This window comes from Oreochromis aureus, linkage group 9 (assembly GCF_013358895.1).
Source record: "Oreochromis aureus strain Israel breed Guangdong linkage group 9, ZZ_aureus, whole genome shotgun sequence".
Taxonomy (NCBI): Eukaryota; Metazoa; Chordata; class Actinopteri; order Cichliformes; family Cichlidae; genus Oreochromis; species Oreochromis aureus.
The window spans coordinates 30304366-30331468 of record NC_052950.1 but is presented as its reverse complement, the minus strand read 5'-3'; the positions used below and the strand labels follow the sequence as shown (position 1 = coordinate 30331468).

The following is a 27103-nucleotide window of genomic DNA, read 5'->3' as shown; positions in this document are numbered from 1 at the left end:
CAGTATCACGTGCTGAGCTCTTGTGCCCTCCTCCTCCTTTGCATCTTTTCAACATTTTCATGTACAAAAATGTTGATGCACAAAATCTGCCATAAAAATCCTCATACAACAATATTGTTTTTTGCTTCTTTTTTCATAAATGACTCATCATCATTATAATCATCTTTGTTTAGATGCAAGAAGAATCATATAGAAATGAAAAACAGCTCCAAGACTCTCTTTGAAAGAACTAAAAACCTTTATTCTCATGGTCCAATCATGAGTGAACTCCCCGATGAAGCCTTGTGTGCTAAAACATGTCAGAGTTTTAAAGGTTAAACATGAGTTTCCAAAACGTTTTGCTGGAGAACAATGAACTATTTGACTGAGTTTCAATTATTTACAGACGAGCAAAACCAGGACAGAAAAAAAAAGGACAAAACTGACTCAGTAAAACAACAGAAAATAAGATCCCATGTAAATCTGTATTATGTAGAAGTTCAGCCCAGCAACCAGTTCAGTTCAACACAAGTTTAAATGATTCTATCTGAACTCTGTGGAGCCTGATCTCAAGCTTTTTGAGTCTGACACTGAAACCAGAGGATCTTTCTGTCTCTTCAGATTCACTGTGATGGGAGTGATTTCAGCCCTGAGTGATCACGCTGATGTTTGCACAGAGCAGACAATGAGGTGAATGTTTGGGCACATTGGTAACAGTGAAACAGTTTATTAGTAACGTGGGATCGTTTGTGTTTGGAGTATGAACTGAGATTCCTGAAGCTCTTGTCACACTGGTCACAGCTGTAGTTTCCTTCCATGTGTGTACGTTCATGATAGTTACGACCATTTGAGTGTGAGAAGCTTTTGTCACAGTGTCTGCACTTGTATGGTTTCTCTCCTGTGTGGACTCGTTTGTGTTTTTTAACCTGACCTGCAGTGGTGAAGGATGACCCACACTGATCACAAAGGTGCTTTATAACCCCACTGTGAATCAGTTCATGTTTTTTTAAGTCACGTGATGTGGTGAAGCTTCTCCCACATTCTTTGCAGTATTTCAGTTTGTCTCCAGTGTGTCTATGTTGATGTCTTTTTAGGTCCGCTTTCCAACTGAAAGTTTTTCCACAGAGGTCACAACGAAAGTCTTTCCCACCACCACAGTGATGACAGGATTGAGAACTGGATCCATCTGTGTCGCTCTGCTTCTAAACAAAGACACAAAGACAGTGTAAGTCAGTCCTTCAACATTTTTATCCTGAACGTCGCCTGAAATAAAGAGCATCTCTGCAGACGTCCAATTACATTTTACTGTTTCAGTTAACACACTCAGTTTACTGGGCTGCAATAACTACAATACTACCACCATAATACTACAGTAATACTAAAATCATAACTGACATGAAAATCTGAATAATCACTCAGAGCTGCTTTTCCATGCAGTAGAATTGCTAACATGCTAACACAGTTTAATGAGCAGAGTTGTTCCAAACAGTCAGGCTAAAATGACAAGATAACAATATAAATACATACCTCACAGTAACTGCACTTGTAGAGTCTCTTTCTGGTGTGGATCTGTTGGTGTTCTCTCAGATGACGTGGAGCTTTAAAAGTCTTCTCACACAGGCCACATTGATAAGGTCGTCCCTCAGTGTGGGTAAACATGTGTTCTTGTAACTGTGCGTCTCTTATAAACTCTTTGCCACACTGTTCACAGCAGTACACAACATGTCTGGTGTGAATGCGTAGGTGTGTATTTCGGTGCCCTCTCCGGCTGAAAGTTTTTCCACAGATGTCACAGCTGTATGCCTTAATTCCAGAGTGGGTAACTAGATGATTCTGTAAGTGGCTAATTTGAGTAAAAGCTCTGCCACACTGATCACAGCTATACGCTTTAACTCCACTGTGGATGAGTTCGTGTTGTTTTAGGGAACCCTTCCAGGAAAAAGACTTTCCACACAAGTCACAGCTGAACGGTCTCTCTCCAGTGTGGATGACCTGATGACGTTTTAGATTAGCCTTCTCAGTAAAATCCTTCCCACACTCATCACAGGTGTGTTTTTTCTCTCCCTTTCTTCTGTGAGGTTTGACGGCCTCCTGAGAGCGCTGACTTCTCGCTCCATGTTGGTCCTGCAGTGACAGAGATACAAACAGAGGCAGTGAGTGAAATGCAGTCGTGGAACAAACTCAAACTTCAAACTCCCTCCATTAACACTAGTTTCAAACCTGAAGGTGGAGTGTGGCACCAAACACCTTAAAGGTCTCTTATCCCCACCTGCTGGTAGTTCTAACACATTACATCCAACCTGGTGCTAAAAATAATTCATGACTGTTCAAACACCAAAATCAAGCCCATCCCTCCTGATTCTACACACACACACACACACACACACACACACACACACACACACACACACACACACACACACACACACACACACACACACACACAGAGTTGTTGTTTCTAATACATATTTCTATAATTTTTATAGATTTATACATAATTATTCAGTGATAATAAATCCTATGTTTGTTTATTTATTTATTCAAAAGGAACCCCATTAGCTTCCACAACAGATGTTGCTCATCTTCCGTCAAATACAATCACATAAAATATTATACAATAAAGTGGATTCAAGATATCCACATAATTTGGCTCTTACATCCACAGTGAGGTTTCACAATTAAAATATAAACAATCAAAAAAACAATAATAACAATAATAATATTATCAATAACATTGAGACACATTACACAAATATCAAAAACAAATCATCTCTTACAATATTTACAACAACTAAAAGTTCTGTAAATCGGCTTTTAAATGTTCACTGAAGTTTTGAATAGTTGCTAATTCTCTAATTGTATAAGGCAATTTATTCCACTTGAAAGTTGCTCTAAATATAACAGTTTTACAAAATGTTACTTTTAACTCGAGGATTTACTAAATTGCAGTTTGTTGAAAATCGTGTAATATCATTATGTATTTCATCTGGATACTGCAGCTGAGCAGAAGTAAATGTGGTGTGTTTAACAGAATTGCGTTCTTTATAACTACAAGTAAGCCATAGAATATTTGAGCCTGTACAGGAAGCCAAGAAAGTTGATAATGCATTTTATCGATATTAGTATTAGAGATGGCACGATGCCACTTTTTAATGTCCAATACCGATTCCGATATCATATGGATATCTGCCGATACCGATATGAATCCGATATAGCGTTTTTTGTAATCAATAAAACTGTTATTTAAATAAATATCTTGCTGCATTTTGTATAAGTCCATACTCAAGTTTTAAAAACAAGACACTAAAGCTATTCCGTTATACCAAATGAGCCCTTTCCTCTACTCCCTCTTCACCCACGACTGCAGACCTGCCGATGGTTCTGACACCATCATTAAGTTTGCAGATGACACCACGGTGATTGGCCTCATCAGTGACAACGATGAGACCGCCTACAGGGAGGAGGTGGATCGTCTGGCTGAGTGGTGCGACACAAACAACCTGCTGCTTAACACCGAGAAGACCAAGGAGCTCATCGTGGACTACAGGAGGAATGCTGACCCACATCCACCCGTCTACATTAAGGGGACGGCTGTGGAGTGTGTGAGCAGCTTCAAGTTCCTTGGAGTCCACATCTCCGAGGATCTCATCTGGACGACCAACTGCTCCAAGCTGGTCAAGAAGGCTCACCAGCACCTCTTCTTCCTGAGGACTCTGAGGAAGAACCACCTATCCTCAGACATCCTGGTGAACTTCTATCGCTGCACCATCGAGATCATCCTGACCAACTGTATAACAGTCTGGTACGGGAACTGCTCTGCCTCGGACCGGAAGGCGTTGCAGAGGATTGTGAAAACTGCCCAGCGCATCGCCGGAGCACCACTTCCTGCCATAAAGGACATCTACAGGAAGTGGTGTCTGAAAAGGGCTGGAAAATCATCAAAGACCCCAGTCACCCATCACATGGACTCTTCACCCTCCTGCCCTCTGGGAGGCGCTACAGGAGCCTCTGAACTAAGACCACCAGGTACCGGAACAGCTTCTTCCCCACAGCTGTCAGACTCCTGAACTCTGCCTCCTGACATCTGACCCACGTTAAACTCATGGACTGGACATACACACACCCACAACCACCTACACACACACGCAATGGACAACTGAAATAACAAAGAAAAGTATTTTTTGTGCCTCCCTTTTCTTGTTAATGCCCTACCTGCCCCCTGGTAAAGCTTTGCTAGAGCCGCCCCTGCACAGTTACCAGCTGTCAGCTACTTAGAAAACATGAGAGAAGAAGAGGCAGCTGCAGCTTAAGGACACAGACTAACTCCAGTCTTTTTTCCTCCATTCTAGCTGAAGTACGGGACAAATCGCTTCCTTTTCGCCTCAGTATGGAAGAGATTAAGATTAAAAATGCTGCGGTTTGGAAGCATGTAGTGAGGCTCCAAATGCTCCACCAGTTCGCCGACAGGTCTCGCAGACAACAGCCGCTCTATCGAGTGACACATACTTCTCTGATAAGCAAAGCTGGGTTACGCGAAGTAGGGCATTTTGTGAGGCGAGGATCGGTCCATTTTTAATTAGTATAGTATGAACATCTAATCTGGACGCCTTATTCTGGACTAACTGAAGTCTGTTAAGATCTGTCTTATTAGCTGCTGACCAAATGATTGAACAATACTCCAGATGAGACATTACTAGTGCATTAATGACATCTTTCATAATTGAAGAAGTGATACAGAAAGAGCATTTCATAGCCATAGCTATGCCTTGTCCTGTTTTCTTAAAAACAGTCTGTTAGATTTGTATTGTTTATTGTCATTTATGCTTAGAAATATCTACTTATATATGCTTAGAGTTTTATAATTAGGTGTAGAGTGATAGGAGGTTTGATCCTTAATAGTCTGCAGGCTTTGTGTGCATTCCAGGGTGTTCTGGTATTCAAACCCACATCCTGGGAGCATGGGAGAGGTCGTACCTTGTCTTATTGTTTTATGGTAGGATAAACGTATCTATGTCTGTTTTAGGCTAAGTGCATTTTGTTTAGATGAACTGCTGGACTTCCAGGCCAGCAGGGTTAGGAAGTCATTAATGGGTTCACACACACAGACACACACACACACACACACACACACACACACACACACACACACAAGGTATGTTATATGTTAATGAACCTATGCATATTCATGTAACCACAATAAAAGAGCAGTGTTACGGGAGGCGGAGAGAGCAACTGAGGTCAAGCGAAGGCGGCGCCTGTCCAGTTCTCTCCCGTGCACGTGAAACATAAAGAATGTTGCCTACTTCGTGTCTTGCTTGCTGTGTAATAACATTGCCTTCAACGTTCCAGCGGATAGGTTCAAGCTACAAACCTATCATTAATTGGTCCTTCGACGCCGGATCCCTGGAGTCGGCATTCACCGAGGAGAGAACCCTGACGTCAGCGAAACGTGAGAATTTGTCATCGGGCTGGTGGATGAGCTGTCCGTTTTCTCTCTTCGATGAATGACGATCGGCGGGATCCGAGGCTGATATTACACGCTACGCAACACCGAGTAAGTGTGCGAAAAATCTTAGCTGAGTTATCACTGTGTGTGATAAAGCGTGTAGTCACTGTGTGCAACTATTCAAGTCTTTGCCACTGTGTGCGGCAAAGCACGCATCCTCTGTGTGAGGTTGCGTTGAAAGCACGCATCCTCTGTGTGAGGTTGCGTTAAAAGTCTTTGCCACTGTGTGCGGCGAAGCACGCATTCACTATGTGAGACTGAGTTGAAAGTCTTCATCACTGTGTGCGTTAAAGCGCGTGATATGTAAGTCTTTGCCACTGAGTGCGGCAAAGCGCGCAGCCACTGTGTGAGACTGCGTTGAGAAAATAGGCCTAATTTTTGTTGTTTGTGAGCGAGGATATTTTGTTGTTGTTGTGTGAATACTGCGGAGCAGGCGTGGTCTGGGACACGGTTGTTGTTGTTATCATGGGTTCCTAAGCAACCAAGAGTGCGTCCAAGCGTGACAGACGTTTATGCTGGACTTCGCTCCTGGGAGCGCACAGTATTTAAAAAAAAAAAAAAAAAAAAAGTGACGGCTCCTTAGCTGCACGGGTTCACGCGAGCACGGTCGCGCGGGTTTCACGCGGACCTGAGCCGTGCGGTTAATCGCAGGCTTATAAATGGAAGAGATTCAAATGTTAGAAGTTTTTAGGAAAACAGCAGCCTTGAAGAGCGTGTGGAGAAGGCCAGCTCACATCAGCAGCAGTTAAGCTATGCTCTGGTGAATGGCTTTCCCCCACCCCTTGCTGACATAAAATGTTTAGATGATTTCCCTGATCAACAACGGCCTGTGCTCCAGACCATTACTTTAACCAGTTGTTAACAGTAATCTGCATTAAGCTTAAGGTTGCTCATCTTCAGTACAATCACATATGAGATGAAGTAAAATAGGTAAATATCTTAACTAATGAAGTGCATAGAGGCACTTGACCTGTTTGAAAACTGTCATCCTATTATGAGCCATTGTTGAGATATAGAGCACACCTGTGAAAACAACTATTATGCTGAACCCTGTGTGAAACAGCTGAAAACTACATGATGGAAAAGCTGAAAATGTAAGTCTTTGCCGCTGTGGGCAAAGCACCCAACCACTGTGTGAGGTTGTGTTGCGGTCTCTTCTGAGCTGATGAGCAAGCTACACATTATCAGATCGGGAGCTGGCTGAGAACTCATCAAAGAGAGGGAAACAAAACTATGGTAATTATGATAACTGGAGTGTCCAGCGTTTCCGTGAGTTCTTTCAGATGCGCAGCAGTTTTCCTGGATCTTGATTCATGTGTGTAGAGTGTTCATAGCATCAGCATCATGTTTTTGTTTATTTGTTTTGTTGGGTTGAAAAATAATTAAATAAACTTGTGATCATACTTATGGATCACCATGGCACCTGTCATCAGCCATATGGTTATTTATGCAGATGAAAAAAGTGAGTGTGAATGTGCCTGACGTCGCAGTGTGTGTGTGCGCTGTGTAAACGTAATTGTCACAAATTGTGAGAGCGGTGATTCTGCAGGTCACCAGCTAATGTAAAGGGGAAAAAAAAGGGGTAAAACAGAGACAAAATCTACATTGTAGATGGAAAAATCATAGGAAAAAGGTTTTGTGTTTATCAGCCAAGAACAACTACAATCTCATTTTCTGCTTTTAAGAAAGGAGAGTTCAAAAAACAGAGAGAGTTCTGTGTGTTGGTTACACAGTGATAATAATAATGAAAATGTCTTAGTTTTGTCACTTTCAGATGAAAAGCAGACCTGGATCATTTCCCATATGCAGCAGTCGGAATAAAGTTATAGTTTAACATCATTGGAAACATTCAGGCCAAGGTTCTGGCTAACTTATTTACAGCTCCATGTGTCCCTCATCCTCACAAGCGAGCTCTCACTCCTCCCTGAAGACAAGGAATGCAGTTCCAAAGAGCAATAACATGGCAGATAAAGAGACAGCAGCAAAGTCCTGAGCAAAGAGACCCAGCAAGCAGCAGCAGTGTGGACAAACAGCAGTGGAGAAGAAAAGCAAACCATCATCCTGACTGATTGGATGAATGACACTGTGTTTCCAACAAGCTGCAAAGTCACTGTGCTTGTGAAAAGGACGTTTGAGGAGAACTGAGGAGACTGTTGGAGTTTGACATTTGCCACCTTTGGAGAAAATTGCAAGAAGAAACAGTGGAACACAGGACAAAGCTGAAGAAGAACTGCCGGCTGTTGGACTGTTGAAGTGGGAGAGGACAACAGAGTGAGAGCAGTAGGTAAGGACACAGAGGAAAGCTGTTGTTTAATGTGGGAAATCAAAATTTGGGTTAGCAAACCTGGGGAAAAGAAAACTGACTGCTTAAGTGGAAAATTGTGAAGGAATCTGAAACACTGCAAAAAGAAACATATACAAAATCACACACACAAGCAGAATATGCATTAACCCTACTAACACAAACACAAGAGAGCTCATGAAGATTAGGCAGCATCTTGAGCATGTGAGTCTGTTTATCATCTTGTACAAGTCACCTCGTGTGATGCAAAGATCAGTGGACTCATAGCACATTAGTTGAAAATGATGATCAAATAATAGCAGAGAAGTGTGTAGGAAAGGCAGCTTTAAGAACATGCCCTGCTGGAGATGCAGCTCCACAGACATCGATTAAACCTGCCTAATAACACAAACACACATGCAATGAAAATCAGCTTGCTATCTCTCATCAGTGTTAAAATAGTGTAAATTTAACAGACACTTGTTATCAAATGCTGAATTTATCCAATGCTGACAGTTAACTCTCTATGTTGCAGGACAACAGTTTAATTTTTGTGGGGAAAAAAAAAAAAAAAAAGATTCTGGTTTGACCAACCAGTGATCAGAAAATAAATTTAGTTGGTAATATAGTAAATTGGGAGATGCTTTCTGCCTGATTGATGCAGCACAAAATATTTTACTGTATGAGGGAAAATTCTATTTTTGTGATAATATTTTGAACATGCATCTCTGTTGTCCTGTCAACTTAGTGGGTTAATAGCTGATATGCAAATTGGTTGATGGTTCTTAGGTTAATGAAAGGTGATTGAATTCTAGTACGAGTGAATGGGATGTGTTGGAGTTTGTTAGAGTGGAGACTCTAAAACACTGAGTTTCCTGTTGTGATGTGTGAGTGAATCCTGCACCCAAATACCAAACTCTGAATACATAACAAACTTCTTTTGCGAAATGCATGACAACATGTCACATGTTTATGATGATGGGGAAAAAGGAAAACTAAATAAAATTTGTGGCCTAAATGAGTGAAAAGTACAGTCCTGGGGATTAAATTCATAGCTAATGAGACATGAGGCTTATGTTGTGTGTTGTGCGGCTAATGGTTGGTTTGGAGTTAATCTAGCTGATGATTTTTCTTTTGTTGTGAAGTTGAGCCTGCCAATTAGTATGATGGTTTGATAAACCATGCTAATGGTATGATTTACCCTCCTGAGATGAGGAGCGTGTGTCATGACTTAACAAGGCCTTTTTATTTTGATACTTTCACAGTGCACTGAAAGTTTTATTGATAATCTCTGTTTGAGCAGATCTGCACGATCAGAACAGAAGCGCTATACGACACGTCGTCGAGAAAATTGTTGCAAGTGAGTTTCTCCAAAAGATTACAATGGGCTCCGGAGAAAGTCACTTATATGGGACAATTAGAAAATAGGTCCCTACCCAAAAAAGGATTAAGCGAGATAATCCCATATAAAGTTCTTCTTTTCTTTTTGAAATGACGTCATTTTGCTGAGAAGTGGAAATGAAAATGCGACAATAATTTCCACTGTCAGCAAAGAAAGAATGAATGAATGTATGAATGAATGAGTGAGAGAAAATAAAACTGACTGACTGGTAAAAGCGGACAGAAGCTGACAGACTGACTGACATCACTGTGCGAAGTTAACCCCCACCTGCCAAAGGTGCAGATGAATCTATGTGTGTTTTTTTTACAGGAGCAGAAAGATGACAACAACATTTGAGGTTGCGTGACGATTTAGCCTTTTAAATGCCACTTTCTGTGTCTGTGCATCTACCAGGGGTGTTATTCACTACCTTGTGTTGTTCACAGAGGTAACTGTGAGAAAGTGTGTGTACACCTGCGCAGCGCTAACATTTCTACAGCATTACAGTTCTTCATGTGATTTATACCAGGATAGCTGGTTGATGTTTTCTATTACAGGATTTCTGGGTTCGTGTGTGAAGAAAACTGTTTACAGGTTATGAATTGGTGATGCTGTTACACTGTGTTGTTGGGGAAATGTGAAGGTTACTTTGACGATGTGAATAACATGTGAGACATTCCCTGTGTTGAAACTAGTGTCACTTCTTTCCACAGCTATGGATGGCTAACTTTATGGTCTTTTTATGGCACCTCTGGACCCTGTCAATTTGTGCCTGACCTCCAGGATTGTCCATGTGTGTTGCTAATGTTTGTTTTTTCTAAGAGTGCATGTAGAGGATTCAGCAGAGACGGACAAGTAACATGAGAAAGCAACTAAGAGATGCAGTGTTTATGGAATAGTTTAATATGGGGCTCATTAGCTGGCCACTACTGAGCTCCTAGTGTCAAATACATGCAGTGACTTTGCTTCAGGGAAGTCACCGATTACACTAATGTTAACTGAGTACATGGGATGATCCATGTCTGAGGCAAATTATGCCGATAATTGTAGTTTACTGATTTGAGAAAACCTGCACATGATACTTGTCCTGCTGATGCTGAGTGCTTTATTACTCTTATGATACAATTGTTTATAAGTGTGGAGTTTGATTTCACTTCCAGATCTTGTTTTCCAGGCCATGATGGTGTGTATGCAGGCTCCAGGCAGAGCCAGATGTTGAGCACACTTACTGTGCAAAACACACTAACATCTTTTATTGCAGGGTTACAGAGCTGCTCCAGAGGGGGAGACGCCCTGATGTTGCCTGGGACATGATCTAGCTAACCTTTTTCTTTCAGACAGAAATCTGGGTTTGATGAGTTGACTCATGGGAGTGTCCATGCGTCAAGAGGAGGGGTCCAGAATTATGTTTTCTAAACTATGTTTTTTATGATTTTTGTGTGATTAACAGTTCATTTACGGGTATTAAACCTATGCAAGTGGTGCATCTGTGTTCAGATGAGGCTTTGATGGCCTATAAGTGAAGTTCACTGAACTAAAGAATGTGGTTTGATGATGATTGACATGCTTTCCAAATAGGAGTTTTTCCTCCTAGCAAGGAAATATAGGTGCAGCAGTCAGAGTATTGCTGAAAGGAATCTCCTGAGAAATCTTCTGAGGCCCAGTGAGAAGCAAGAACCCATTCCAGGCAGAGCTGACAGTCCAGGCAGTGGTTGAGGTCAAAGGGTGAGCTGTTTGGGGCCCATTGGGAGATCAGATTTCGGAGCCACAGCAAGGACCACGAAGCTGCGTTGGAATGAGAGCTGTGCCAAGGGGGCTTTCCAGAGGCCAACAGAGGAGATTGTGGACGACAGACGGGCACCTGAAGGATGAGGGGAGCGTGCCAAGCTCCACCGACAGCGCAGGGGGAGTCCAAGGATGACATCATGATTCTGTGAGAAGCACAGGAACCAGAAGCTATGGTGGTGATGACAGCAGTTTCCTATGAACATCACCTAATGCTGTGTCACTATATTGTGCATACGATGACACTCTGAAGACTGCTGGGATCATAACAGCAGTAAGATAACTGGATCCAACACCCTTTCCACAGATGGTTTTTCCTGTAGAGGATGGACAATGGAGGAGTCATATGTATCCCCCACAGGACAGAGGCCTGAAGTGAGGTGATGGGGGTTGGCAGAGGCCATAAAACTAGAGTGCTGAAGAGGTCTGCAGCTTTCACAATAGCTGAGACCCATGTTAACAAACAATAAACTCAACTGGTATGTTTGAATGTCTATTCTACATACATTTGGACTCTGGTCCTATGGACAGTGATGGAAACAACTGGAAGACACATTTATGACGTCCTGCAGAACTTAAACCACTCTGCAGAGAGACGTGTGATTTACATGTCTTGCAGAGGAGCACCACCAAGCTGGAGTGTTTTTGAAAATGTTAATTTCTCTTTTGACCATTAACAATTCATTTGTTTGCTTGTAGTATGCAGGTTACCATTGAATGAGATTAATGAGAACTTGGATAACTGCTAATATATTTGTCAAACTGTGTACGTTTACATATGCTGAGTATAAAAATGTTTGCATTGACACTGTCAGACATGAGGTGATCATAACTGGGTACTTTTCTAGCATAATTGTCAAAAGGGGGGAAATGTTAGATTTGTATTGTTTATTGTCATTTATGCTTAGAAATATCTACTTATATATGCTTAGAGTTTTATAATTAGGTGTAGAGTGATAGGAGGTTTGATCCTTAATAGTCTGCAGGCTTTGTGTGCATTCCAGGGTGTTCTGGTATTCAAACCCACATCCTGGGAGCATGGGAGAGGTCGTACCTTGTCTTATTGTTTTATGGTAGGATAAACGTATCTATGTCTGTTTTAGGCTAAGTGCATTTTGTTTAGATGAACTGCTGGACTTCCAGGCCAGCAGGGTTAGGAAGTCATTAATGGGTTCACACACACAGACACACACACACACACACACACACACACACACACACACACACACACACACACACACACACACACACATACATATGTGTATATATAAAAAAAAAACACCCAGCACGCCCCTGCGGGTGGTTTATCCTTCAAGCTCGGGTCCTCTACCAGAGGCCTGGGAGCTTGAGGGTCCTGCGCAGTATCTTAGCTGTTCCCAGGACTGCGCTCTTCTGGACAGAGATGTCCGATGTTGTTCCCGGGATCTGCTGGAGCCACTCGCCTAGCTTGGGAGTCACCGCACCTAGTGCTCCGATTACCACGGGGACCACCGTTACCTTCACCCTCCACATCCTCTCGAGTTCTTCTCTGAGCCCTTGGTATTTCTCCAGCTTCTCGTGTTCCTTCTTCCTGATATTGCTGTCATTCGGAACCGCTACATCGATCACTACGGCCGTCTTCTTCTGTTTGTCTACCACCACTATATCCGGTTGGTTAGCCACCACCATTTTGTCCGTCTGTATCTGGAAGGTCAAGGTCAAGGTCAAGGTCAAAATTTATTCATATAGCACATTTCAAACAGCCGATGCTGCACAAAGTGCTTAACAATATAAAAATGGCATTAAAAAGTAACAATGTAATACAATAATAACAATAAAAAACAATAATAGGACAATGAAAGAATTAAAACAATAACTAAAACTAATTCAAATAAGACCAAAATGCTTGGATCATAGTGTGTTAAAAGCCAGGGCATAAAAATGTGTCTTTAGTAATGATTTAAATTGCTCAAGTGTTTGTGCAGATCTAATATTTAAGGGGAGACTTCCAAAGTCTGGGACCTGCCACAGAGAAGGATCTATCACCACGGGATTTGAGATTAGTCCGTGGGATGGACAGCATTAATTTTGAGCTAGACCTCATGGTTTTTCCTGGAGCATAGGCAGAGAGGAGCTCAGACAGGTAAGGAGGGGGCTCGGGCATTAAGTGACTTAAAAACAAAAAGTAAAACTTTAAATTGGATCCTGTAGGAGACAGGAAGCCAGTGTAAAGAAGCTAAAACTGGGGTTATATGCTCTCTCCGTTTGGTACTGTGGAAGTCCCACAGGATCTTAGCTCGGTCATTCTCCACCACCCTTGGGGGCATCTCCCATTTTGACCTTGGGACTTCCAGGTTATACTCGGCACAGATGTTCCTGTACACTATGCCGGCCACTTGGTTATGGCGTTCCATGTATGCCTTGCCTGCTAGCATCTTGCACCCTGCTGTTATGTGCTGGATTGTCTCTGGGGCATCTTTACACAGCCTGCACCTGGGGTCTTGCCTGGTGTGATAGACCCCAGCCTCTATGGATCTTGTACTCAGAGCTTGTTCTTGTGCTGCCATGATTAGTGCCTCCGTGCTGTCTTTCAGTCCAGCTTTGTCCAGCCACTGGTAGGATTTCTGGATATCAGCCACCTCCTCTATCTGCCGGTGGTACATACCGTGCAGGGCCTGTCCTTCCATGATGGTTCCTCGTCTCCTCCTCTTTCTTGGGTTTCTGCTGCCTGAGGTATTCACTGAGCACTCGGTCAGTTGGGGCCATCTTCCCAATGTATTCTTGGATGTTCACAGTCCAGGATGAGACAACGGTGCTGAAACTCACCAGTCTCCGGCCCCCTTCCTTCCGCTTAGCATACAGCCTCAGGGTGCTGGACTTGGGGTGAAACCCTCCATGCATGGTCAGGAGCTTTCTTGTCTTGATGTCAGTGGCTTCTAGCTCCTCCTTTGGCTAGCCTATTACCCCAGCAGGGTACCTTATCACGGGCAGGGCGTAGGTGTTGATGGCCCGGATCTTGTTCTTACTGTTCAGCTGACTCCTCAGGACTTGCCTGACCCTCTGCAGGTATTTGGTGGTTGCAGCCTTTCTAGCGGCCTCTTCATGGTTCCCATTCGCCTCACGGGATCCCCAGGTACTTGTAACTGTCCTCTATGTCTGCAATGTTGCCTTCTGGTAGTTCAATCCCCTCAGTTCTGACTACCTTCCCTCTCTTTGTTACCATCCGACTACACATTTCTCCAGTCCGAACGACATTCCAATGTCATTGCTGTATAGCCTGGTAGTGTGGATCAGTGAATCGATGTCTCGTTCACTCTTGGCATACAGCTTGATGTCATCCATGTACAGGAGGTGGCTGACAACTGCTCCGTTCCGTAGTCGGTATCCGTAGCCAGTCTTGTTAATGATCTCACTGAGGGGGTTCAGGCCTATGCAGAACAGCAGTGGGGACAGAGCATCTCCTTGGTAAATCCCGCACTTGATGGTGACTTGTGCTATGGGCTTGGAGTTGGCCTCTAGTGTTGTACGCCACATCCCCATTGAGTTCCTGATGAAGGCTCTTAGGGTCCTGTTGATCTTGTACAATTCTAGGCATTCCAGTATCCAGCTGTGGGGCATTGAGTCATAGGCCTTCTTGTAATCAATCCAGGCAGTGCACAGGTTGGTCAGTCTGGTCTTGCAGTCTCGGCTGACTGTTCTGTCTACCAGTAGCTGCTGTTTTGCGCCTCTGGTATTCTTGCCAATCCCTTTCTGTGCCCCGCTCATGTATTGACCCATGTGCCTGTTCATCTTAGCCGATATGATGCCTGACAGGAGCTTCCATGCAGTACTGAGGCAGGTAATTGGTCGGTAGTTGGATGGGACCAACTACCGATGGGACAGATAATATATGGTATAAACATCTAGATGATGGGAAAGTGGTATTCTTGGACTTTAGTGCTGCATTTGATTTGATACATTTTGATCTTTTGATTGATAAACTAAAATGTTATTGATTTTCACCAGCTGCTCTGTGCTGGATGAAAAGTTATTTGTCTGGAAGACGGCAAAAGGTTTATTATAATGTTTATTTCTCCGAGGACTGCGACATGAACTGTGGTCTACCCCAAGGCAGCTGTCTCACTTCTCTATTCAGTTTTCACAAACGATCTGCAATATGTCTTGGCTTAATCTTGGGTATGCCAATGATTCCACCATGTTTTATTCAGCCAGTGACAACTCTGAATTGACCAGCATGTCACAACAAAATTTGCTGAATGTGTTTGATTGGATAAGTAAAAACAACATGATTTTAAATGTATCTAAATCCAAATCTACCGTATGTTAATTAGAAGCAGATTAGTCAACAGCCCACAACTGAGTCTTTCCATAGCCAGTGTTAGAACACGTCACTCAGATTAAACTACTCGGCGTTACCATAAATCACCACCTTTCATGGTCTCAGTACATCGACTGTGATAGGTTTGTAGCTTGAACCTATCCGCTGGAACGTTGAAGGCAATGTTATTACACAGCAAGCAAGACACGAAGTAGGCAACATTCTTTATGTTTCACGTGCACGGGAGAGAACTGGACAGGCGCCGTTCCTTCGCTTGACCTCAGTTGCTCTCTCCGCTCTCCCGTAACACTGCTCTTTTATTGTGGTTACATGAATATGCATAGGTTCATTAACATATAACATACCTTGTGTGTGTGTGTGTGTGTGTGTGTGTGTGTGTGTGTGTGTGTGTGTGTGTGTGTGTGTGTGTGTGTGTGTGTGTGTGTGTGTGTGTGTGTGTGTGTGTGTGTGTGTGTGTGTGTGTGTGTGTGTGTGTGTGTGTGTGTGTGTGTGTGTGTGTGTATGTGTGTGTGTGTGTGTGTGTATAGATAGAGTTGGGAGGAGAAATATTTTCCTGCTATTATTTGCTGCTATTTTTATAATCATCATTAACATTTCAGTATTAATAGTGATGTTGCATTTAGATGCATTCAGATGTTCAAATATATGGTTATAGTCTTTATTACAGGTCCAAGAAGAACCACTTTAAACGGTTGAGTTGAATCTATAATTGTAAATGTTTTTAATGCTTCTATGATCTCAGTGTTTCTGTGTAGAGGGCAGAGACAGGAAAATACACTCTGTGCCAAAATGAGACAGGAAACGCGTCTGCAAGGCATGCTTTTGCAGAAGTGAAACTGAAACCAGAGTTTAACTGCAAGTTAAGAGCAGGGTGTTATTATGCATGTATCGTTGATTAACACACACACTTAGTTAGAGGGATCACTGATAGGGGAAAGTTCAAATTGTGTTGCTTGGGGTTGCTTTTAGACTATATTAGGAGGAGCAAACATATTGGCAGATCTGAGAAGGAAAACCTGTGTTATGAAAATGATTTTAATCTTTTATACATGATTGCATTTGAGCTTATTAAAGAGCTGTGGCTCCTGGTCAAGTGAAGGTCAGAAACTCTTGGCGGGCGTTAATGATCAGCCAATACAAGGTGAGAAGAACAGGAGCTCTGAAAGGAATTGCAATACACCTGCTTACATGACAGATGCCTGGAGTTATATCCTTATATCCTTTAGAGCTAAGATTTAAGTTTGTATCATTTATCATTTATATCCTTGTAAGTAAGTTTTAAGTTTCATTTAGGTTCATTTTAAGTAAGTTCGAGTGTGACCTTTAGTCTAGGAGTCACTCAGAGTGTAGCTGGGTAAAAGCTCAGGCCTTATGTCTGGCTATGACAGAGGTGTGAGGTGAAGCTGGGGTGCAGGAGAGGTCATGACACGTACGTAGTACACAGCACGCACGCGCCCCCGCACGTGTACACACACACACAGATATAAACTCTTACCTAAATGAGTCTAACTGCAAAGTCGAGGCGTACGTGGTAGTCTGTTACAGGAAGTGCACCTGATGAGGGAAGATAAGGGGGCGAGCGACAGCGAAGACGAGCTGAGGGGAAGCACCGACCCGAAGACAATGTTCCTTTTAAAACTATGTTAAAGGTTGTTGACAGAACATTTGTGGTTTTGAGTTGACGTATGCTGTATTAAATCTGCCTAGCAACAGAAAAGGGGGCTGTACTATCTTAACCCTATAAAACCGTTGTCTGAATATGGTAAAGACAGTTCAATACTGATTGGGTTGTTGAACTCACACATGTGTTTATTAAAATGCCGTCTAAGTACACCAGGCTGGATCTGTGTTATTTTTAGATCCCTCTCTCAATATTTTTGAACCCTAACAATAGATAGATAGATAGATAGATAGATAGAAAGACAGAGAGAGCCCTTTTGAATGTTGGCAAGTATGTGTATGTGGTGTTAAATAGGCAAATACTACTGCGCTATGATGTCGCTCGTAAGGGTGAAACTCATTGTGAAACGGTTGAGAACCACTGCTACAGAACAATGGAGATTTCCGTTATATGGTAACACCCTCAAATCATGTGACGCCCAGAATTGTACAATACTGATGCTTGAGAGCGCACGTGTGATACAAGTATGTGTAGAGTGTTGAGCGCGTGTTCAGTGGTGAGAAAAACAACTCACTAAACTTGACCTTTCTATACTCGTGGCTCACTTGCACTTCTAAACTATTCGTTTGCACACTTACACACACCCAGCTGCTGTTTCCTGTTTTGCTACACTCTGGAGAGCCTCGCCTTTAACGGTCATCTCTCACAGAGAGCAACAGAAAACTTCATTCAGAAAACTTCGAAAAACTCGAGATTGACTGAACTCAGTTCAAAGTTACCTTGACACTTACCTTTAGATGTGAGAGGTAGTGATGGTCCGCTTGAAGCTGACGCTCCGGTGCGTGTGTCAAAAAGATCAACACGCTACTTCAGAAGCACTGTGTCGAGGCTTGATTCGTTTGGCCAGAGTCACGTGATTAGTGACGTCTGAAGCTTCATTTAGAACGTACTTTATTTTTCTTTTTTTACACGTACGAACCATAGCTGAAGCTGTATCCTGTGTCTAGCCTACTGTCATGGCGGAAAGGGGGCGTGGCCCACCTCCAGTGACGTCAACTCCAAAGCCCTATTGACTAGGGATGTAAGAAAATATCGATACAACGAAATATCGCGATATTTCGTGCAATGATACTGAATCGATATTCAAAATCAGTGTTATCGATTTTTTTTTAAATGAAAAACTACATGCATTTACTGTTTTTACTTTTGTATGTTGCAATTCAAACTCCGGCCACTAGTTTGCAGTTTTTACCGCCTTTACTTTGATGTAAAAACAAGGTCTCGCGATAACTGTAGAAGCATCTAGTTTGCCAAAACCAACGAAGTAGAACAGTGGATGTGTGGCCAATTGTGCTAGCTAACTGATGACTGAAGAGGAGAGGATACAGCCGGCCCCCGCAGCTTTCAAAGCTGATGTGTGGACTTATTTTGGATTTAGGACAAAAGAAGGCGGTAAAGACTATGACAAGAGCTATGCAGTCTGTAAAATCTGCACCGCCAGAGTCAAATATTCCGGTAACACAACAAATTTACGAACACACGCGTCTAGACACCATAGCGACGTAGCATCAAATGCTAATTTTAAAACGAAACGAGGTGACCCTGCTCAACGGACAATTGAAGAAGTTAACTTTTCGAAACTACCAGCAACTTCAACTCGTGCAACAAAAATAACGCAGTCAGTACTTGTTTTTATTTGCAAAGACATGCGCCCTCTGAGTGTTGTGGAGAATAAAGGATTTCGTAATATGATTAAAACGCTGGAGCCCCGTTACACCGTTCCTTCCCGACAGCACATCACGGACATCGCTCTGCCAAAGTTGTACCAAGAAGTCAAAGCGACAGTACTGGACTCCCTCAGCTCGGCTGAGACAGTTGCTTTGACATGCGACGCTTGGACTTCGAGAGCCACTGAATCGTACGTAACTGTTACAGCACATCACATAACGGACCAGTGGAACCTTCAGTCTCATGTACTACAAACCCGAGCCATGCATGACAGTCACACAGGTGAGCACATTGCAGCGTTACTAACTGACGCTGTGGCTGAATGGGGATTGAACACAAAGGACCTTGTTGTTGTTACCGATAATGCACCAAACATGGCTCTCGCAGCTAGACTTGCAGGCATGACGCACATACAATGTTTTGCACACAGTCTGAATCTCGCCTCACAGAAAGCACTGAAAATACAATCCGTGGTGCGACTTCTCGGGAGGATCCGACGTGTAACAGCCTTTTTCAGGCGCAGCACCACAGCCAGCAACCAGTTGAAGCAGAAACAGTGCCTCCTTCAGCTACCAGCTCACAGATTGATCACGGACATAATTACAAGATGGAACAGCTCCTATGATATGATAGAACGATTTTTAGAACAGCAACCAGCCATCTGTGCAGCTCTGCTTTCTGCAGAAGTTAGGAAGAGTGAAAAAGAAATTTTCACATTAAGTGAGTCTGACATCACATGTGCAGAAGAAGTTGTCAGGGCACTCAAGCCTATGAAGGACGCCACCCTGGTGATGTCAGAGGAGAGCATGCCAACCCTGTCCATCATTGCTCCTCTTCATGCCAAGCTTGTGATGGGTGCACAAGAAAGTGTTGATGATACACCGACAGTAAGGGACATTAAGACTGCCATAGCAGAAGATCTGGGAAAGAGATATGTAAATGAGAGGAGACACTATGGATGGCATCAACAGTTGATCCTCGGTTTAAGGACCTGCCCTTCCTGTCTGAAGCAGAGACCAGTGAGACCTATTCCAGACTGTTGGACACTGTGGTGACTGTGATAAAGAAGGAAAAAAATGTAAGTAAATAAATGAATTTATTTGGAAAAATTCAACTGAAGTTATAAGCAAGTGAATAAAGTAAAAAAAAAAAAAAAATATATTGATGACATTTGTCATTAAATGTTAGTGAAAAACAGGGTGAATCTTGGATTTGAATTTTGACTTTCTGACATTTTTCAGCAGCAAGAGAATAAGGAGACTGACAAACAGGTGGAGGAAGAGAATGCCACAGAGGAGGCTCATCACCCACATATCAAAGACAGCTTTGACTCCATCCCTCGGCCACCCCTAAAGAGACAGAGGACCTCATGTGCATTGGTGGACTTGCTCGAGAGCTACGTTTGCCTCTACTAGTGACAATACTGCACCAAAATCAGAACATGATGTTGCTGCAGCTGAGATCAAGAGGTATAGCGATGAGACCCCTTTGCCTCTCACAGGAAATCCTCTCAGTTGGTGGAAGGACCATGAACAGGAATACCCTCACCTATCCAAAGTAGCAAGGAGTTTCCTATGCATTCCTGGAACAAGTGTCTCTGCAGAGAGAGTGTTCTCCTCTGCAGGAGACATAGTAAATGCACAGAGAAGTGTCCTGAGAGCTGACCATGTCGATCAGCTTGTATTCCTGCACAAAAATCTGGAAATTGAACAATAACCACTGAGAAAACACTAAACATGTAAAATCTCTGATATGAGAATGTTTGACATTTTGGTTGAGTCTCATAAGCACTTTTATTTAGATGAGTAAATTCCTTTTTTCAGGTTGTACTAAAAGTGTTCCATTGATGGACACTGCAGAGCTGTACTTTATTTTAATAGCACTTTACATTGTTTGTTAATGTTTACTTGGATGGATTCTTCAAGCAATTTCATTTTTGATTTATATTTGTTTATGTTAAGGTCACATAAAAAGTGCTTTGTTTTGATGCTCCATAGAGCAGTTTTTGGATAAGTATTTTACAATCATAGTACTTAGAAAGACCTCAGTGTTACATGTTTACTTTTTTCATGTTAAAAAAAATACTTGATATTTCAGTAAAGTAGTTTTTGTTTGTTTATTTGACATGACTTCTAATAAGGCAGATGTTAATTTCTCCATTCATTTTGAACTTAGAGAGAGTGTTTTTGTCTCAGATGTTTCATGTCAAGCATTTAACAGTTTGGACTGTTTACTGTGAGTTTTTTTTTAATTAAATTCAGTCCTACTAAACACAAATATCGGCTGGCTTTTAGTATCGCAATGTATCGTATCGTCTGCCCTGTATTATGATACATATTGTATCGCCAGATTCTTGCCAATACACACCCCTACTATTGACTGATACACTTGGACATAAAAATATAATCTATACGCGATGCTGACATATAAGGCCACTCTTTCGAGGATGCCAATGTTCACATATTGGACAGAGAGGACAGATGGTTTGAAAGAGGAGTGAAAGAGGCCATCTATGTCCACTGTGAGCGACCATCTTTGAACAGAGGCGGTGGTTTACGACACCAACTGTCTGCCATCTATAATCCAGTTTTGAGTTCCCTCCCCAGACGCCTTAACGCCCACTCACATCCTGGGCCATCTGACCTCAGGAATTCACATGACAAGGTGGGGCCAGGTTTCACAATGGGCTCACCCGAAACCCTGGCTGATTAGGTCCCACACCCGCTTTCACACCTTGGCGCATGTGATTAGAGGATCACCAGGGGGTCCTTTTGTCCCTCCTTGGGGGGATACTCCCACTGGGTTTAAATCTGGGACTCTCGGCCATGTGACCTTAGAACTGAAGAAGCTTCTCGGATGAGAGGTGAAACGTCTTCAAGCAACTCAAAGAAGTCCAGACGCTTTTTTCTTTGCAAACTCCTTTGACTTATTACACTCTTCACACTCTCCTGCACATTAACCACCACAATATATTTCTATTCTCAGTGCTTTCAAATATGAACACTGTTTACTTTCATCTCTGTTTCATTAGTTTTTGTTAACATCTTCCTGTGCATCACTTTACAGCAGCCAGACTCATTAAAATGAGACTTTGTAGGAGTTCACTTCCTCTCATGTGTTCATCCACAGCAGCTGGACAATAAAGTTTATTGTGACCCTGATACTGCAGCAGATCGCTCTCATCCATTTCCTGTTATCACTTCAAATAGAAATCAGGCTGTAGAGGTTTGGTGCAGGCAGAAAAACAGCTGCAGGGACAATGACAAGACTTTTCTGCTCCAACTTTCTGCCAGCAAACGCTCAACTTCTCCCAGCATGTTGAGCTAATGATTAGTTGGTGTTTTTCTCCAAACACTCTCTCACTCTTCTCTCAACGTGTTCACAATAAACTGTGAACAGACACCGAGGACAGCAGCAGAAGACCTCATTCAGGAGCTAAACTCAACATGAACTGAACTCACAGTAAGGTTAGCTCGGTGCTTACCTTTAGATGAGCCCACAAACCGAGAGAAACTCCGTGATGAAGCTGGAACTCTTTCCAAACACAGGAAACAGATCAGGGAGCAGAGACCCACGTGGTTCACGCTGATCTCAGCTACGATCCAGGAGACAAGGGTGGGCAGATCGATGCAGATATCGATCCAAACGTTGGTACTACTTTATTGTCTGAATGAAAAAGCAGCTCTGTGTGGAAACACCTCCTCTCTTGGAGCGTCCTACCTTTGTTCCGCCCTCTTCTTCTGCTTCTTCTTCTTCTTCTTAGAAATTGTATTTGTGGTTGTCAAACAGCAAAATGATGCATTACCGCCACCAACTGGTGTGGAGTGTGAACTGGAACGTTGACCAGCAACAATTTATTCTCTTTTAAAAACTGGAATAAGGCCTGATAACTTTCCCTTCTTGTGTCCTTTTGCAGTAAATCAATGAGATCCAGTTTCATTTGTATGTTACTGAGGTTTTGCATCAGTTACCTTCTCACAGTGTAATATAACATGTTCTACAGTTTCCTCTTCTCTTTTTTGAATGATTTGAAAGGAGGTTATAATCCACCATCACTGAACTGAAATGAATCTCTAAATAGGAATTTGTCAATTCAGTTTTTGATCAATTTCACTGCATTTTTTTGTGCTGGCTGAGTTTGATTAGTTGATTTTAGATGATTTTTTATTAATGTATTTATGTATTTCCTTTTATATATAGCACTTAATCACAATAAGAGTTTCCAAGGTGTGTTATTGTAAGGTAAAGGTCATTTTCAGCCTTTTAAAAGTATTCTAATAATATCTTATCTTTTAACAGGAGTGACTGATTTTAAAAATGGGATTATTTATGTCTGTGCAATGTTTCATTAGTCTCTGTTACTCTGTTGTTTCTCTCCATACCCACACTTGTTTTGGTTTTTCCCCTATAACACACAGTTATACATCACATATTAGTTTCAGTTTCAGTGTTATTTGTCATATGCAAGTTAGCACAGGGTCAACATTGCAATGAAATGTGTTTGAAGAGCAGCAGTCACTCTGCAGCATGGTACAGTAGAAGAAAATATAATAAAATAAAATAAAATAATAAATAAATACAAAAATAGTAAAGAGCAAAATATTAGAGAGTCGTGGTAAAAGAGAAAAGATGACTAAATATATATGTATCTATAAATATAAATATATGTACACTAGTGATTAAATAAGAAAATCTTGAAAAGAAATATGACGTGGGGGGGGGCAGATGGGATATTGCACAGGAATGAGCAGCAGAAAATTACAGTATTGCACTTTTTAAATATAAATATCAATAACAATAAAGTGGAGTGACCAGTGCAGATTGTACAGAGTACTTGTGAAGCTGCAGGGTAGCTTCTGAGTGCGTCCTGTGGACTGTGTTGTTTGTGTTTAAGTGTTGTGGTTGAGGTGTCGTATGACTTGGTGGTAGAAACTGTTTTTAAGTCTTGTAGTCCGAGCAGACAGACTCCTGTAACGTCTGCCAGATGGTAACAAGGAGAACAGCTGATGTGCTGGGTGGCTCAGGTCCTTGATGATGCTGTGTGCTTTACGGAGGCATCGCTGGAGATAAATGTCCTGAATGGCAGGAAGCCTCGTGCCAGTGATGTGCTCTGCTGCCTTCACCGCCCTCTGTAGGGATTTACGGCTGCTGGCAGAGCTTCCGTACCAAACTGTAATGCAGCTCGTCAGCAAGTTCTCGATCGCACACCTGTAGAAATTCGAGGTGATGTTGGCGTTCATGCCAAACTTCCTCAGCCTCCTCAGGAAGTAGAGTCGCTGGTGAGCTTTCCCGAAAGCAGTGTCTGTGTGAAGGGTCCAGGAGAAGTCCTCGGTGATGTTGACTCCAAGGAATTTGAAGCTGCTGACCCTTTCGACCTTGACACCGTTGATGTGGATGGGCTGGTGTTCCCCGACTGGTCGTTTCCGGTAGTCCACTATCATTTCTCTAGTTTTGCTGATGTTGAGAGTCAGGTTATTTTCCAGACACCACTCGTACAGTGCCATCACCTCCTCTCTATAGGCCGTCTCGTGCTGTCTGTGATGAGGCCTATGATGGTTGTGTCATCCGCAAACTTGATGATGATGTTGGACTCGTGTTTAGCAACACAGTCGTGTGTGAACAGGGAATATAGGAGGGGGCTAAGCACACACACTGTGGCGTTCCTGTGTTTAGGATGAGTGATGAGGAGGTGTGCTTACCAACTCTCACCACCTGGGGCCTGTTTGTGAGGAAGTTTAGAATCCATCTGCAGATTGGTGTTCCCAGCCCAAGGTCGACGAGCTTCGTGGCAAGTTTTGAGGGGATGATGGTGTTAAATGCCGAGCTGTAGTCGATGAAGAGCATCCTTGCATATGTATTCCCATTTTCCAGGTGAGTGAGGGTGGTGTGCATTGAAGAGGGTCCAGTGTGACAGGGAGGGAGGAGCAGATGTGACCTTTGACCAGCCGCTCCAGGCACTTCATGGTGACGGATGTCAGTGCAACAGGACAGTAGTCATTCAGACAGGAGATGTTAGGAATAAAAGAAATATTTTTAATGTGTATCTGCTCATTATCTTGTTTTATGTACTTTAATAATGAAGGCTTGTAGAGCAAGGCCACCTTTGACTCACAAACAAGTGCTCAGCCAGATTGAAAAACAGGAAGTTTTAGTGCACAAGGCATATTAATAGATATAGACACAAAAAAGAGGAACTCCCCATATAAACAACGTTCAAGCCTGTGTGACGTGTGAAGTACCTAAATAACACCATATAAGTCACAGCTGATGATTTTAATGTTAGAGAGCTCTTGCAACTGGCGTCTGAGCTGTGCAGAGGTCTCTCACCCCCGGAAGATGATTGAATAAAGAAAGACAGGTACTTATGTATGTCAGCATAAGGTTGAGCCCAACAGAAGCAAGGCACCCTACATGCACACACCATGCAGCAGGGGTTGCCAAAATAATATAGAAAACAGCAGATGTAGTGAGAGAACACTCACTAAAAGTTCTGACTACACATAGTGTGGTGGCATATGTGAACTCGGAGGCGTTCACTATGACATCATTAGCACAACAGAGACTGAGTCTGCAAACAAGGAACTGAATTTGAGCCCACGAGGAACTCCAGCAGTGGAAGGAGCCACGCTGGACGGGTCCTTACGAGGTCATTGCCATAACAACTACAGCAGTTCAACTAAAAGGGAAAGGCGATACCTGGTATCATTGGTCGCAGTGTGCACCAGCACATGAGAGCTTGGTAGAGGAAAACTCCTCTACACCCAACACAGGTGGTAACGAGCAGAGGCAGAATAAATCCTCTCACCTGTGCAACGGGCCAACCAGTAGTCTACCTGGAAGGCCGAAGAAAGAAGAGCAGCAGCTTAGAAGGTCGCCACGCCAGCAGAAAGGAGCGGTGACAAGTTGAGGACTCCACAAAAGCAGGGGAGTTTTATTCCAGGATACAAAGTTTATATAACATGATGCAAACACACGAATCAGAGACACATAATGAGAAAAACTGATTAAAATGTTCCTTACAACTACATGTCAGTGATTGTATACAATGATATCTATATTTTGCAGGGCACTCCGGACCCCTTGTCTGAACACGGAGGCCAGTCCAGCACAGCACTTCCTGAGACTGTAGTTGCCAAAATGGGATCGATAAAAAGACAAAAGCGCGAGGTGTCAGGTAAAGGTGATGGGTGTCTCAGCATGAATAATGGCATAGAGTTGAATTATGTTAAAGGGTCTACCAGCTCATTCACATTTGATTTGTGTGACGTTATTAAGTGTACAGGAGCTAGTAGTAGCTGGAGAGCGTATGATGTATGGGTCTGCAATGACCCCATGATATGCTTAGGGTAAATTTAGTTGATGCAAAGTCTAAGCCGCTCATGAAAAAGTTTAATCACCATTCTGACTGATCAGATGGTAACTTCGGGAACAGTAGCTCAAAAGGAACAGGAACCAAAAGGGAGATTACTTCTGACAACAGATTACTCTAGACTGAAGCCTAAGGATTTGATTGAGCGTGCCATCGGTTTTAAGGACAGTAATCTTTGGCTTGATTGGGTGGCTCAAAATGCTAGAGAACAACATGTTCTGACTGTGTTGCCTGTGCGTCAGCTAGGCCACGGTTGTTCACAGAGCCCGCACCGTGGCATTTAGAAGATAAGTGGGGCTATGATTGTATGTTGCAGCTAACAAGGAATGCGGTGACTACTGGCAACTGTACTTTGTTGTCCAGACTTTTCCTCCCATTTCAAAGCAGACAACAGTGGGACCATTTATGCCAAAACAAGATAATTACATGTTTCAAGTTCTCTACAGATAATGAAAAGTACAAGGTGGGAGAGATTGACCCAACTGGGTGTGCTGTCACACTCACGGGATGAACCACCAACAATGTAAGCGACCCTAGCACGGTAATTGGAACATGGTCAAGAAGTGGGCTCTATTATTATTGTGGGGAAAATACTCTGTTAGTTCGTGTTCCTATGGGAAGCGTGAGGGACATGTGCGGTGAAAGCGATTGGGAGCTCCGCTCATGCTTATTGGGAACCAGGTAAAGGCTATTCCACAACATAACACACGTACTTTAGCCGCAAGACGTAAGAGACAAATTTTGGCAAAAAGAGGGACCCAGGGTACACATGCATATGACCCTAGGTTAAACTCTCCGACCTGGATAGACTCTATTGGAGTGCCCAGGGGTTCCAGACAGTACAAGCTGGTAAATCCGGTAGCTGTAGGATTTGAAAGTATATTTCTTTGGGTGACACCTAACAAGAATGTTGATCTCATTAACTATGTTCATTACAACCTGCTGAGACTCTCTAACCTAACCAGGGACGCCATGGTGGGGTTCGCAGAACAATTGGGTCCGAGTTCACTGACGGGAGTGCAAAATCGAATTGTCTAAAACTATGCATGAGCACTCAGGTATCGAAAATCCGCTGGAGTCCTGGATGACATCTGTGTTTGGACAATGGAAAGGTGTGGCTATGTCAGTGATGTTT

General features: G+C 42.8%; 1 long non-coding RNA gene across 2 annotated transcripts; it reads right to left on the bottom strand.

Annotated features, from left to right (window-relative positions):
- Positions 1 to 687: 687 nt before the first annotated feature.
- Positions 688 to 22111, bottom strand: LOC120442040. 2 transcript variants are annotated; one of them, XR_005614483.1, is made up of 3 exons: positions 22084 to 22111; positions 1507 to 2103; positions 688 to 1181 (listed from the first exon to the last, which is right to left on the bottom strand). It is a non-coding gene; the product is annotated as an uncharacterized LOC120442040 (long non-coding RNA). The 2 variants fall into 2 exon arrangements; XR_005614482.1 differs by lacking the exon at positions 22084 to 22111 and adding an exon at positions 17663 to 17837.
- Positions 22112 to 27103: the final 4992 nt, after the last annotated feature.